The 16272-nt window shown below is 35.1% G+C and overlaps 1 long non-coding RNA gene across 1 annotated transcript in view; it reads right to left on the bottom strand.

The window, feature by feature from the left end:
- Positions 1-16272, bottom strand: part of LOC143676359 (uncharacterized) — a 54169-nt gene that overhangs the window by 26162 nt on the left and 11735 nt on the right. Inside the window, exons 2-3 of the long non-coding RNA XR_013172032.1 lie at positions 10567-10679; positions 9421-9535 (exon numbers count right to left, since the gene is read on the bottom strand). This is a non-coding gene — a long non-coding RNA (uncharacterized LOC143676359). The remainder of the gene's footprint in view (positions 1-9420; positions 9536-10566; positions 10680-16272) is intronic.

Raw genomic sequence — 16272 nt, forward strand, 5'->3', positions numbered from 1 at the left:
AGAGGCACACAACAGCAGATTTGAAGACAGAATAAAGAATAAATGATATAGAGAACAGATATCTGATTTCAAACACTCAAAACAGTAAATGGCAAAAAAGATGGAACAATTTGAATTGGATCACAGTGAAATGATAGGCAAAACAAAGTGCACAACTATAAGAATCATTGGTGTCCCAGAAGGATAAGAAAGGAGTAAAGGGCTAGGAAGAGTAATTGAGGATATAATGGGAGGAAATTTCCCACCCTTTATAAAGTGCATAAATATACAAGTCAAAGAATCCCAACAAACTCCAAGCAGAATAAATCCAAATAGGCCTTCCCCAAGACACATACTAATCAGTTTGTCAAATGTTGAAGAAAAGCAGAAAATTCTGAAAGCCTCAAGAGAAAAACAATCTATTACATACAAGGGAACCCACATAAGACTGAGTTCAGACTACTCAACTGGCACCATAGAGGTGAGAAGGCAGTGGTATGATGTATTTAAGAGCCTGAAAGAGAAAGATTTCCAGCCAAGAATTCTGTACCCAGCCAATCTGTCCTTCAAAACTGAGGGAGGTATTAAAATTTCATAAACAACTCCTGAACGAATTTGTCAACAAGAGACCAGCCCTATAATAAATAATAAAGGGAATTCTGCCAGTTGAAAAAAAATAAAAGAGACAGGAAAAGGAGGTCTGTAGGTGGACCCAGAATTGAAGAGTACCAATAAGGGTAACTTAAAGGATAAAAAGAGAAAGAGGGAAAAGAATATGTAGATCTGACAAATTAAATAAAAAAGATAATATGGCGGATTCAAGAAATGCTTTTTCAGTTATGACTTTGAATGATAACAGACTAGACATACCAGTTAAAAGATGCAGATTGTCAGAATGGATTAAGAAATACCATCCAGCTATACTACTTATAAGAGACACAAGGACACAAATAGATTGAAAGTGAAAGCATGGAAAAAGATTTTCCATGCAAGTTGTAACTGAAAGAAAGCAGGAGTAGCTATACCAATATCAGACAAAATAGACTTTAAATGTAAAGACATCATAAGAGACAAAGAAGGACACTATATACTAATAATATATACTAATAAAAGTGACAATTCACCAAAAGATATAGCAATCATAAATATATATGCTCCTAATCAAGGAGCTCTAAAGTACATGAGACAGACATTGGCAAAACTGAAGGGAGCAACAGATATTTCAACAATAGTAGGAGATTTCAACAAACCACTCTCCTCTATGGATAGAACAACCAGACATATGATCAACAAAGAAACAGAAAAGTTAAACAACTTGATAAATGAATTAGACCTAACAGATATATATATATAGGTCATTACATTCAAAAACACAAGGATAAACTCTAGTGCTCATGGAACATTCTCCAGGATAGATCATATGCTGGGGCACAAATCAGGTCTTTATTAAATTTAAAAACATTGAAATGATTCGAAGCACTTTCTCTGATCATAATGGAATGAACCTAGATCTCAATAACCACTAAAGAATGAGAACATTTGCAAATATATGGCGAGTCAATAACACAATCTTAAACAACCAGTGGGTCAAAGAAGAAATTGCTAGAGAAATCAGTAGCTATCTGGAGATGAATGAAAATGAGACTACAACTTATCAGAACTTATGGGATGTGGCAAAGGATGTGCTGAGAGGGAAATTTATTGCCCTAAATGTTTATATTAAAAAACAAGAAAGAGCAAAAATCGAGGACTTAACTGCTTACTTGGAGGAATTTGAGAAAGAACATTAAACTAACTCCAAAACAAATAGAAGAATAGAAATACCAAAGATTAAAGCAGAGTTAAATGAATGCGAGAACAAAAGAACAATAGAAAGAATAAATAAAACCAAAAATTGGTTCTTTGAGGAAATCAGTAAAATTTATGGGTCACTAGCAAGACTGACAAAGAAAAAATGAGAAGGGATGCAGAGAAACAAAATCAGAAATGAGAAGGGGTTCATTACCACAGACCATGTAGAAATAAAAGAAATCATAAGAAGATACTATGAACAACTATATACCAAAAAATTAGACAACTTAAATGAAATGGACAAATTTCTGGAAACACACAAACAAGGAAGGCATATTGACTCAAGAAGAAATAGAAGATCTCAACAAACCAATCACAAGTAAAGAGATTCAATCAGTCTTTTCCTACAAAGAAAAGCACAGGGCCAGACGGCATCACGGGGGAATTTTATCAAACATTCCAAAAAGAACTAACACCAATCTTTCTCAAAGTTTTCCAGAAAATTGAGGAAAAAGGAACTCTACCTAACTCATTTTATGAAGCTAATATCATTTTAACACCAAAACCAGGTAAAGATGCTATAAGAAAGGGAAACTACAGGTCAATCTCCCTAATGAATATAGATGCAAAAATTCTCAACAAAATATTAGCAAATTGAATTCAACAACACATTAAAATAATTATATACCGTGATCCAGTGGGTTTATACCAGGAATGCAAGGATGGTTCAACATAAGAAAATCAAATAATATAATACAGCACATTAACAAATTGAAAGGGAAAAATCACATGATTATCTCAATTGATGCTGAAAAAGCATTTCACAAAATTCAGCATCCTTTTCTGATAAAAACACTCCAAAAGACAGGAATCAAAGTTAACTACCTCAATATGAAAAGGGAGTATATGAGAAACTGATAGCCAGCATCATACTCAATGGAGAGAGACTGAAAGCTTTCCCCCTAAGATCAGGAATGAGACAAGGATGCTCACTGTCACCACTATTATTCAACATTGTGCTAGAAGTTCTAGCTAGAGCAATCAGGCAGGACAAAGAAAAAAAGGCATTCAAATTGGAAAGGAAGAAGTAAAACATTCATTATTTGTAGATGATATGACACTATATTTGGAAGATCATGAGAAATCTACAGTGAAGTTACTTGAACTAATAAACAAATTCAGCAAGGTGGTGGGATATAAATCTAATGTACAAAAATCAGTAACATTTCTATACACAAGCAATGACCTAACTGAAGAGTCAGTTAAGGAAAAATTCCATTCAAAATAGCAACTCAAATAATCAAGTACTTAGGAATGAACTTAACTATGGACATAAAGGACTTGTAGACAGAAAACTACATGACATTGCTAAAATAAATCAAAAAAGAACTAAATAGGTGGAAAGACATTCCATGATCATGTATAGGAAGGCTAAATATAGTTAAGATGTCAATTCTACCCAAGTTGATCTACAGATTCCACACAGTACCAATCAATATTCCAACAACCTACTTTGAAGACTTGGAAAAGCTAGTTACCAAATTCATCTGAAAGGGAAAGAGGCACGGAATAGTTAAAAACATCCTAAAGAGGAAGAACAAAGTGGGAGGATTAACACTTCCTGAGTTTAAAATCTATTACAAGGCCACAGTGGTCAAAACAGCATGGTACTGGCACAAAGATAGAAGCACTGACCAATGAAATCAAATCGAGAGTGCAGAAATAGACCACTAAATCTATGGTCAACTGATTTTTGATAAGACCTCCAAAACCTCTTGAACTGGGACAAAATAGACTTTTCAATAATTTGGCATGGAACTCAATAGCCAAAAAGAATGAAAGAGGACCCCTATCTTACACCCTATACAAAAATTAGCTTAAAATGGATCAAACACCTATATATAAGAACTAGCACCTAAAGCTTCTAGAAGAAAATGTAGGGAAACATCTTCAAGGCCTAGTAATAGGAAGTAGCTTCCTAAAGTTTATACCCAAAGCATGAGCAACAAAAGAAAAAATAGCTAAATGGCAACTCCTCAAAATCAAATGCTTATGTACCTCAAAAGACTGTCAAAAAGGTGAAGAGATAGCCAACTCAATGGGAGAAAATATTTGGAAATTACATATCAGACAAAGGTTAGATATCCTGTATACACAAAGAAATCATACAACTCAGTAACAAAAGAACAAACAACCCAATTATAAAATGGACTAAAGATATGAATAGGCATTCTCCAGAATAGCAAATACAGATGGCTCAAAAACACATGAAGAGATGTTCATTTTCATTGGTTATAAGGGAAATGCAGATCAAGACTATAATGAGATACCACCTCACACCTATAAGAATGGCTGCTATTAAACAAACAGGAAACTATAAATGTTGGAGAAGATGTGGGGAAATTGGGACACTTATGCACTGTTGGTGGGAATGTATAATGGTTCAGCCACTATAGAAACTGTTTGGTGTTCCATAGGAAACTAAATATAGAGTTGCCCTATAGCAATAGCACTAACTCGGTATATACTCAGAAGAGCTGAAAGCAATGACACAAACAGACATTTGCACACCGATGTTCACAGCAGCATTATTCACAATCATCAAAAGATGGAAACAAACAAAATGCCCATCAACAGATGTGTGGATTAACAAAATGTGGTATATACTATACGATGGGATTTTATGCAGCAGTAAGACAAAATGATGTCCTGAAGCACAATGATAAGATAGATGAGCCTTGAGGACATAATGCTGAGTGAAATAAGCCAGACACAAAAGGATAGATACTGTATGATTCAACTTTTATGACCATGCTAAAGGTAAAACAAAAAAGTAATAACACAGAATATAGGGGACTTAGAGATACATAGAAGCTAGAGATGGTGAAGGTTAAACTCCAGTGTAAGGGGATAAATAGAAATGAAGGCAGTTCCCTAGTGGGTCTATAAATCATATTACCATATTGAAGATGAACAAGATTGAAAGGAGTAATACAGACTTACATTACTTTCCACTGATTAACAGCAGAAATATAAATAAGTTCTTGCAAGAACTACTTCAAAGGTATAGTTTGTGCACAAGGAGTATTTAAGTCCAGGGTATGGGGAAAATTGCTATTGCATGCTATGGGCTATGTTTAAAAGGAAACCATCAGCACTACCACAGCGACAGCAGAGGTAAATAATGGGGGGAGGGACAAGAGTTAAGAGGAGGTTTACATTTCCTATTTGGCGGGTGTGTGTTTATCAGTTTTCTTTCTCTTGGGAACAAGGAAATTACCTAAAATTGAGAGTGTTGATGGACTGTGGACTTTGGGCACTATACGCCATCCCTGATGAATGCAGGTGGCTGAAGGATGTACTGACTGAGAAATAAACTGATGTATACTTATAAACAAATGTTGTACTGCTACAAAAAAAGGAACAAAATTGTGAGGCAACCAACGACATGAATGTACATGTGGGACATTTGGTGAGTCAAAATAAGCCAGAAACAAAAGAACAACAATGCTATAGCCTCCTTTAGAAAATGCTTACAAGAAAACAGGGGCTTAGATTGTAAGCTTTTATAGCAGACACATTTAGTCTGGAGTGGTAATGATTACTTCTGGATTTCGAGAGGCTGTTTATATATAAACAGATATTTAGAAATAAGAATGAAGCTGATCAAGTTGGTGTTAAAGCAATTACATAGGAGTAAGGAAGACAATGTCTATATTTTAGAACCACACATACTCTTTGAGACCAAGGGAAGAAAGGGTTATTTGGTCAGGAACTGAAATTTTCTGTAGCATATAATCTAACTCAAACTATCTGTATAGCTCATTTGAACAATTGTAACACAGGGAGCCCAGAATAAAAAAAGAGCTCCTTTAATCCTGTATGGCTTAATGTAATGCCTGGATACCTCCTAGAGTATATTAAACAGATAATCAAAAAGTATTGGCAAGGTCCCTTGGGGGATGGGAGAAAAATTATGGAACGATTAAACTTTACCATCAGGAAATCTCCTGATACGGTGTCAAACTTTAGGGACACCCAAATCAATAGGCCATACCCTTGATCTTGAGGCTTACTCTTGTGAAGTTTATACAGGGAGCGGGGAAGCTTAGCGTATCTATAGGTATGCCTAAGGGTTACTTCTGGAGGGGCTCTTTTGTTGCTCACTCTCTCTAAGCCCAACTCTGCAAGTGAAATCATTGCCCTACCCCCCGTACATGAGACATGACATCCAGTGGTGAAAGTCTCCCTGGCGATGTGGGAGATGACTCCCAGGAATGCATCTGGCCCTGGCACTGTGGAATCAACAATTACATCCTGACCAAAAGGGGGAAGAGAATTGTAAATAATAAGGTATCAGTGGCAGAGAGATTTCAAATAGAGTCAAGAGGCTACTCTGGAGGTTGCTCCTAAACAAGCTTCAATTAGACATTGCTGCATATCATAACCTGCCAACCACCACCAGGACCATTCCAGCCAATCCTAAAGAGCACCTAGGGCAATATATAAGATTCCACAAGGGTTCCATGCACTAGAATAACTTCCCAGAAACCTACAGTCTCCAGATGGGTCCCTGGACCAGATACGTCCTGAAACTTAGAGGGCCCAGCCTCTCCAAAACATCAGATAGTCCCATCTCCCTACCCTATATTAGTGACAGACCTTTCCAACATGAAAAAGTTAGAATGGCTATAGCCCAAACACCCCTAAATATTGGAATAGAAAGATCACAGTTGATGGTGGAGTTATACAGAGAAGATAGAATTTTAAAAATGAATATGATTGCTGAATCATTAAATTGATCTCTCTTTTGGTCTCCAGTATCTTAGAGCAGCTAGAAGTACAAACCTAAAATTGTGAAATTGTAACCCATGTTAAACTCTGAAATATGTTCTACAACTAATTGTGGTGTTGTGCCTTGAAATTTATTGCTTTTTTGTATATGTGTTATTTTTCAAAAAAAAAGAAAGAAAAAATGTTGATTGTGGTGATTAAAAAATATTTAAGCCTTCTAGCCTCCTATATTCTGGAACAGCTAGAAGGAAAAATATGAGAGGATCATATGGTAGCCCATGACAAAATCTGGGATCTGTCCTATAACTAGTTGTTGAAGAGTGCTTTGAAAACTTTTGCTTTTTTATTTCTTTGCTTTGTATATATGTTATGCTGTAAAAAAAAACTTAAAAAAAAAATGGTCCAAGGAGTTGAATAGACATTTCCCCAAAGAAGATATACAAATTACCAATAGGCACATGAAATATGCTCAATGTCATCAACCATTAGGGGAATGCAAATGAAAGCACAGTGAGATCTCTCCCCAGACCCACTACAATGGCTATTATTAAAAAAACAAAACAAAACAAACAAACAAAAAAAAACGCTAAGGGGGAACACAAGTACTGGTGAGGATGTAGAGAAATGTAGGAACTCTAATCAATTGTTGCTGGGAATGTAAAACTCTGCAGCCACTGTGGAAAACAGTTTTGCGTTTCCTCAAAATGTTGAACATAGAATTATGATATAACCTGGCAATCCCACTTCTAGATTTATACCAAAAAATTGAAAGTAAGTTCTCAAACAGATATTTGTATACCAATGTTCTTAGGAGTATTATTCACAATAGACAAAAGTGGAAGCAAACCAAGTGTCCATCAAGACATGGATGGGTAAACAAAATGTGGTCTATACAAAAAATAGAATATTACTCAGCTGTAAAAAGGAACAAAGTTTCAATACATGTAACAGCATGGATAAACGTCAAAGACATTGTGTTCCATGAAACAGCCAGAAACAAAAGGAAACATATGATTCTACTTTTAAGAAATAACTAGAAAGTATGAATTCATAGACAGAAAGTAGAGCAGAGTTTACCAGGCACAGGTGGCATAGGGAATAGGGATTTGATGGATCATGGGTACCCGGTGTCTGTTTAGGGGATGGAAATGTTTCAAGAATGGGTGGTGATGCTTGTAGCACAACATTTTGAATGTGATTCCCGCTACTCAGTTGCTCGTTTGGGAGCACCTGAGTTGGGGAATTCTGTGCTGTGCACATGTTATCACACTTAAGAAAAGAGAGTGAGCCGAAGAGGCAATGACAATTAAATACAATGCATGATCCTGGACTGGATCAATAATTAAAGGGAAAATGCCCCAATTGTCACATTATTGGGACAATTGAAAAATTGTAGTATAGTCAGTATGTTTTATACTGATGTTAGATATCTTGAATTTGATAATTTTACTGATGTGATTACATAAATGAGTATCCTTGATCTCAACACACATGGAAGTGTTAAATTGTACAAGAGCATGGTGTGTGCAATCTACTCTCAATGGTTTAGAAAGTAAATGATGATGATAGATAGATGATAGATAGAAGAGATGATAGATTAGATGATAGGTAGAGATGATAATATAATATAACAAATGTGGCAAAATGTTAAAAGTTGGTGAATCTGAGTATCTGGGTAGGGGGTATATTAGAGAGAGTTCTGTATTATTTTTGTATTATTTTTGCAACTTTTCCTGAAGTTTGAAATTATTTCAAAATGCATATTTTTTAAAGTTTCATGTGCCAAAGAGTGTGTCTGTGAGTATGTGTATATGTGCACATAAACCTTTGCCTGGTGTTAAAAATATATGATTATGTAGAAATAGAGGGAAAATGCAGTGTTTTAAGCAAGGAAATAACATGATATTTTTATTTAGAATCTTAATTTGGGGAGTCTTTTTGCTTGGTCATTTAAGAACTCGTAACTTTTTAAAATTTTTACTTTTACTAATCTTCAGAGAATTAGCCTTAAATTTGTTAACCCTGAAATGCTCTCTAGTGGTTGAGATGGGAGTTCACAGTTGTGCACTGGTGATTATTAAATAGCCTCAGGAAATTTGTGTTTTGTTTGCCTGGTTCTTTCCTTTTGTTCAAATTTCCTTTTGGAAATTATTTTTGCTGTCTGTATTTCTTATTTGGTTACATTGACTCTGTTGCTTTTGCCTCTTGTCGTAATTATCTGCAATGTTGAGTCAATTTTTAAAGTAAGCCTTGATTTGCCCTAGAGGTGGCAGAATTTCTGTGGTGGGTAAGTTAAATGATTGCTCCATATAACTTTATAAAGTGTAAAGACCTCCGAGATGAAAGAAGCTATATAAATGTAAGGCTGTCATTTTAAATTGGTATTACTGTTTGAAATTCTCAAGAGGCACATTACTGAAATCTGGCGTATGTACCATATTAGATTGCTTAATATCATTAAAGCATGTGCAGCAAATGAAAATACCAATTTCCTCTTATATGTAGCTCATGTTTAAGGCTGCGTATCCAAAGCTAGCATGTCTTTCAGCTTAATCTGGGATATTAATACTCACTGAAGGAAGCAGAAGCTAACAAAGTATGACGACAATGATGTTTCTCTAGCCTGGTGATTGCTTGTGTGTGTACGTGTGCTGGTGAAGACAGAAACATATTTGAGAAACTAAATGAGTTGAGACATATACAGCAGAAGGTTTGATATAGCCAGTAGAGAAGCCTGGACAGAAACATATACAGCATAACATTGTGTGATTTATGTTTAGCTTTGGCAATAAGGGAACCAAAAAAATAACATGCATTTATGACAACAAAAAAGAATCGCAGAAACAGAAAAATTACCGTAACAGTGAAAATGGCCTGCCCTCCAACATGAGACTAGCTGGTCTTGTCACCTCCGTTTGCAAGTTTGTCGTAGGAAAGGAGAATGCTGCACATTATTAGAGCCATGTACAACCTAGCAAGACCGAAATGCCAAGAAATAAGCAAGTGAGAACGAGGCATCAGTGGCAAATTGGAATCTAAGGCCTTTTGTGCTTGTTAAATGGTGGAGTGATTATAATTGGAAAAAGTGATGTGCATTAGTTCTGAGTGAATGTACAAGAAATGACAAGCGTGTAACTTAATGATTACTTCACAACACTCAGGACTGCCTTCTGGTCTTGCACTGAAGAGTTCAGCCCTGCAGCAGAGAAAGCCACATGCTTTCTCCTCCTATTCATGAGTATTCTCCACAGGTCACATGGAAACAACCCTGAAGTGATAAGTCTTGCTTTAGGAAGTCTGCTGCTTAAGCTGGTGTAAGTCATTGTGACAATGAATAGGGGGGATATAGTTTCTTTGCCTTGCAGACCATCACACTTATTGGCAAGCAATTGGACAGGATCTTGTTTTAAAGGAAATAACATACATGAATTCTCACGGGGGTAGGAGGATAGGTGGCAGTTTCCTGAAAATCAAAGCTAATCTTTAAATGAGTGAGAGGGTGTCATCTTTTCTATTTACTATTAAAATAGATGCTATGTGATATGTTGATTTTATGATGGCATCAAACATGTATCCCAACTTTTGTGAATAAGAGGATCTGGAGTGACAGGAAACTCATTGATGAAACAATTCATCAATCTTTGGATTTCTTCAGCTATTAATATTTTCAACTTTATAAAAAGTAAGTCTGTATGGATTGGGGATAAAGGGAGATGCTGACTGTGAAAGAACAGCAGAAGGAAATTTTAGGGTGATGAAACTGTTCCCTGTCATGATTGTGGTGGTAGATACAAGACTCTTTGGCTGTGTATTTTTCAAAACCCAGAGGACAATGTACATAAAGAGTGAATTTTACTGCATGTCCATCAAAAATAAGAAAATGAAACAAACATGAGTGGTTTTCAAAATGTTCCCAAAGTAAGAGAAAAAGCCTTTCAGTTTTCAGAGACAAAAGTCCAATAATAATAACAACAGTGATAATAATATAGTTAATTTACTTACATATGAAAGCATCAGGATGCAGCTTGTAAACTCCATTTCATTTAATCTTACAGGTTCCAGAATTGGTTTAATCCAAACTAAGATACAAACAAGCTTGCCTGGATAACAGTTTCCTAAAATAAATCAAAGTCTACTGATTATAATAAATACAGTTAAAGATTGTCATCATGATTATGAGCAAAATGTTGTGAGGAAAACATTATTTAGGAAGGCACATATAAACTTCTTTCACTTATTGTAACTTGAAGGTAACCAAGAGATGTCTTTAGAGTATGTGCCCTTATGTAGAACCTCACTAGTCCATACACTGAAGGATTTGTCCTTGATGATGTGACATGGAGCAATTTCAAGAATATTTTGCTTGTAGTTTTCAGTTACTTTATTTTAATTTTTGTGCATGTGACTTTTTTCTTTTACTAGAGCAGTTACAGGTTTATAGAAAATACAGAATTCCCTATATGTCCTGCCTCACACCCATGGTTTTCTCTATTATTAACATTTACATTAGTGTGCTACCTATGTAACAATTGGTGAACAAATATAAATATTATTATACTATCAACTATATAGTACATAATCTACATTAGGGTTCACTCTTTGTGTTGTACAACTCTATGGGTTTTGTAAGCATGAAGTTTCCCATTTTATCCACCTTCAGATAAACAAACGTATATAATCCTACAATTTCCCATTTTATCCACCTTTAGATATACAATTCAGTGGTGTTAATCACATCCACAGAGCTGGAATCTCATCACCACCATCCATTACCAGAAACTCTTCCATTACCCCAACGAGGAACTCTGGACTAATTAAATATTAACTCCTCATTTTCTACCCCTGCCCCTGTTAACCTGCATTGTAGTTTCCAATTCTTTCAATTTGTATATTCTATTTATTTCATATCAGTAAGATTGTACAATATTTATGATAATGAATGTAGTCTAGTGAGGAGTACTAAAGAAAACCAGGAGTGCATAGTAGTTTTCTGCTTTATATATGCAAATATAGATACATAGATAGATAGTGAAGTCCATCCTTACAACAACATGATGGTCACTAAGTGCTAGACACTTTGCCAACATTTTGAAAGGAAGTTCCATTTTATTATTTTGAATGACTTTATGATGTTCAGTGCGGCAAAGTTTTACCAGTAGGGTTTCTTGGCATAAAGAATGGAAAGCTCGTTATCTCTTTTTTTGAAAAGTAATCTTCATTGGGATATATGATTTACTGTGGAAAGGTTTAATAAGAGATCCTTTTATTTTACATCTATTAGTAGGATGATGTGAAGATACTTACAAAGGAGACTATATTATCAAGACCACCGTGCAGGTAATATCCTGAATATTGAGTCTAATCACCCATTTAAGTTAAAGTAAGAGTTGTTAAGAATATAGAGAATTGCACTCTAATGATCAGTGATGAGTATCACCGAGATAATGAAATTAGTATTGAGAAACATATTTTAGGCAGAATAATTATCCTGGGAGATTGATTAAGAAGATAATTGAAGAACAATGTAACTTTCTTCGTAGTTATCAGTTTGAACTTGTTAAAGTAATTTATTGAAATATAGCCATGCCAAATCATAAAAAGGACTGACCACTGCTTTAAAAGATATTTATTATATATCAATCTAGCCATGTTGTCATACCAACGAAATTTCTCCAGTGAAAATGTGGACAAATGATAAGTGAAGCAGAACAATGTCTAGAAGTTATCTCAATAACTCTCAGAAGTGGCTGAGACTTAAAGGGAGTTGGCAAAGTACGGAAAAATGGTTGCTAAAAAGAAATCAAGTTTAATGGCTCAGCCTGTCAGCAACAACAGGAAATGTCTGCTTCAGTCTACTTGAAATATGAACAATTTTCCTCTCAGTAAATAAAACAAAAATCAAATTCTTACTTCCAATCAGTCATAAAAATGTAAGAGAAAAATTAATTAATTGAAACTGGAATTTAGAAAGATGGTAAGATGCCCACTGCAAAAATTTTCCTTTGCCTTATGGCTTCTTTCAGTGGACCTTCTTGGCCACTTCTATTTTTGGATAATTGAATTGCTATAGTTTCTGTCTCTTTGAAAAATTTTATTTCTTAAATTAATATACAGAAACATTAACTCTTTGGTATGCAGATCTATGGATTTTAACGCACATAGATTTGTATAATTACCACCACAATCAAGATACAGAATAATTTCATCATATTAAGGTCACACCTTCCCTCACCCATAATCTCTGACAAACATTGATCCATTCACCATCATTATTGTCTTTTCAAGAATATCATATAAATGAAATAAAACAGTAAATAACCACTTGAACCTGGCTTCTTTCACTCATAATAATGCCTTTGAAATTAATCCAAATTGTTGCAGATCTCAATAATTCATTCCATTGTATTTATAAGCAGTATTCCATTGTATGGATGTGCCACAGTTTATCCAGTCACCCACTGAATGACATATGGCTTGTTTCCAGATTTTTGCCCCTGCAAATAAAGCTGCTAATGCAAATAAAGCTTGTGCACAGGTTTTTGTGTGAATATCCGTTTTCATTTTTGTAGGGTAAATATGTAGGAATGGAATTTCTGGATCATATGGTGAAAGTACGTTTAACCTTATAAGCAACTGCCAAACTCTTTTCCAGAGGGTCTTACCATTTTGCACTCCAACCAGCAATGAATGACATTCCCAGTTGTCTACATCCCCTCAGTCACTTGGTATTATTAGTATTTTCTAATTTAACCATTCTGATAAGTATGAGGTGATACATCATCCTGGCTTTAATTGACATTTCCTAATGGGTAATGATATAGAACATCATTTTGCGTGCTTATATGCCTTCTGTATATCCACTTTAATGAAGGGTTTGTTCAGTGTTTGGCCCATTTTAAATGGCTTATTTGTTTCCTTACTGTTGAATATATATTGCCTATAGTTCTATATATATTATAGATATAAGCCCTTTGTCAGATATGTGATTTGCAAATATTTTCTTCCTGGAAATAGTTGTAGTTTCATTCCCTTCACAATATTCATCACAGAGCAATAGTTTTTAATTTATTAAGTTTTTTTATGATCATACTTTTGGTGCTATATTAGAGAACTTTTTGCCTAAAGTTTTCTCATGAAAATTTTCTCATAAGTTTTTTTCCTAAAAGTTTCATATTTTAGATATTACTTTTAGATCAATCATCTATTTTGAATTAATTTTTATATGAGGTGTGATGTCTAGATCATGGTTATTTTTTGCATATGGATGTCCATTTGTTCCGACTCCATTTTTGCGAGATTGAATTGCATTCGTACGTTTGTCAAAAATCAGTTGATATTTGCATGAGTCTGTTTCTGGACTCTTTATTCTATTCCATTAATCTATGTTTCTACACCTCTGTCAAAGCCATTCTGTCCGGATTACTGTAGCTTTAGAGTAAGTCTTAAAATCAGACAGTGTGATTCCCCTAACTTTATCATATTTCCAAATATTTTTAGCTATTCTAGTTCTGAAGCCTTTCCATGTAAATTTTGGAATCAGATTATCTATATTTGCAAGGAATCCTGCTGGGATTTTTATAGGCATTGTATAAATCTGTAGATCATTTTGGGAGGAATTGATATCTTTACCATGTTGAATCTTTCAAGCCATGAGCACAGTATGTCTTTCCCTTTATTTGGGTCTTTCATTTCTTTCACCAGCATTTTATAATGTTCATTATGCAAAGCCTATGCATACTTGGATAAATTATAGTAGGCTTTTAAATATAGATTCTTTAGGAGCTTTTACATAGAAAATGATATTATTTGTTAATAGAGACCGTTTTAGTTCTTACTCTCAGATCTGTTTGTATTTTATCTATTTGTTCTTTGTTTTTTGCCTTATTTCTGGATAGAAGGGGTGAGAATGGATTTCCTTGCCTTGTTCCCATTTTTAGGTGGAAAGCATTATGTGTTTCACCATTGAGCATGATGTTTGATGTAGTTTGATTTTTGTTTGCTTCATGCAAGTCTTTTATTCAGTTGAAGAAGTTCCCTTCTATTCCTAGTTTGTGGAGAGATTTTACTGCAAATTGCTGATTATTTTTTCTTTCACTTAGCATAATGCTTTTTAAAATTATTGTAATTTTTAGATTAGAGAAGTTGTAGGTTTACAGAAAAGTCAAATAAAAAATTCAGTGTTCCTATATACTTGATATTGTCAACACCCTGCATTAGTGTGGTACCTCTATTACAATTGAGAAAGAATACTGAAATATTACTGTTAACTATAGTCCATAGTTTACGTTAGGTGTATCTTTCCCATATACCACCCTATTTTAACACCTTATAATAGTGTCACACATCTGTTATAATTTGTGAAAGAACATTTTTCTTTTTGTACCGTTAACCCTGGTCTACTATCTGCAACAGGGATCACTGTTATATGGCTCCATGTTTTCTCTTCCAACTTTTCTTCTAGGGATGTACACAACTGAAAACTTCCCCTTTCAACCACAGTTACAAACATCATTCCACACTTCTAATTGCACTGACAATAATTTGCTACCATCACCACTACCCATTTCCAAACATTTACTATCAACCTAAAAAGAAATTCTGTACAAATTAAGCATCAGCTCCTCATTCTACGCCTGGTGGCTTATATTCTAGATTCTAACTCTATGCGTTTGCTGTAATTAGTTCATATAGTGATATAATACAGTATTTGTCCTTTCGTATTTTGCTTATTTCATCAACACAATGCCCTCAAGTTTCATCCATGTTGTCACAGGCATTAGGATTTCATTCCTTCTTACAGCTGAATAATACTCCATCACATGTGAACCAACCACATTTTGTTTATCCATTCATCAGTTGATGGACACTTAGGTTGCTTTCACCTTTTGGCAATTGTGAATAATACCACTGTGAACATTGGTGTGCAAAAGTCTGTTCAAATCCCTGTTTTCAGTTCTGGGTATCTACCTCCTCGCAGGGGGATTGCCGGATCATATGGAGAGTCTACACTTAGCTTCCCGCGGTATGGCCAAACTCTCTTCCACTGTGGCAGCACCATTTGACATTCCCAGCAGCAATGAATGAGTTGTCCTATTTCTCCACACCCTCTCTCAGACTTGTAGTTTTCTAGTGTCTTTTTTTTTTTTAAAATAGTGGCCATTCTAGTAGGTATGAAATGATATCTCGAGGTGGCCTACCTGGAGAGATGGGTGATGGTAGCCATCGTGGAGCGAGCTGCTCACAGTTCTTTGTCGCAGTTTCTCAGTCTCTTTCTCATGCTCTTTCCTAGACACTGTACAGCATTCCCCTTGCCTCTGCAGCCCCAGGAAGTTGTTTCAGGATGTTCCTGCCTGTCTAGTAGCTGTTTTGGAGGAGGGATGAGTCCTGGAGCTCTCTACTCCGCCATCCTCCCAAAAGGTCCCCTGCTTTTTAATTTTGCCACATGTTTTTTTCTGCATCAGATTGTATGATTATGTGGTTTTTCTTCTTTAGACTGTTAATATGGAACATCACATAGATTGATTTTTTTTTATACTAAATTGGCATTATATCCCTGGGATAAAGTGCACTTGGTCGTGGTGTATTATTCCTTTGATCTATTTCTGGATTTGATTTGCTAATATTTTGTTGAGAATTTTTGTGTCTATGTTTTACATACCTTCTAAGACAGCAAGATGCTCTCCATAAAATGGTCCTTTGAAAGTTTAA

Source organism: Tamandua tetradactyla, chromosome 3 (assembly GCF_023851605.1).
Source record: "Tamandua tetradactyla isolate mTamTet1 chromosome 3, mTamTet1.pri, whole genome shotgun sequence".
Lineage (NCBI taxonomy): Eukaryota > Metazoa > Chordata > Mammalia > Pilosa > Myrmecophagidae > Tamandua > Tamandua tetradactyla.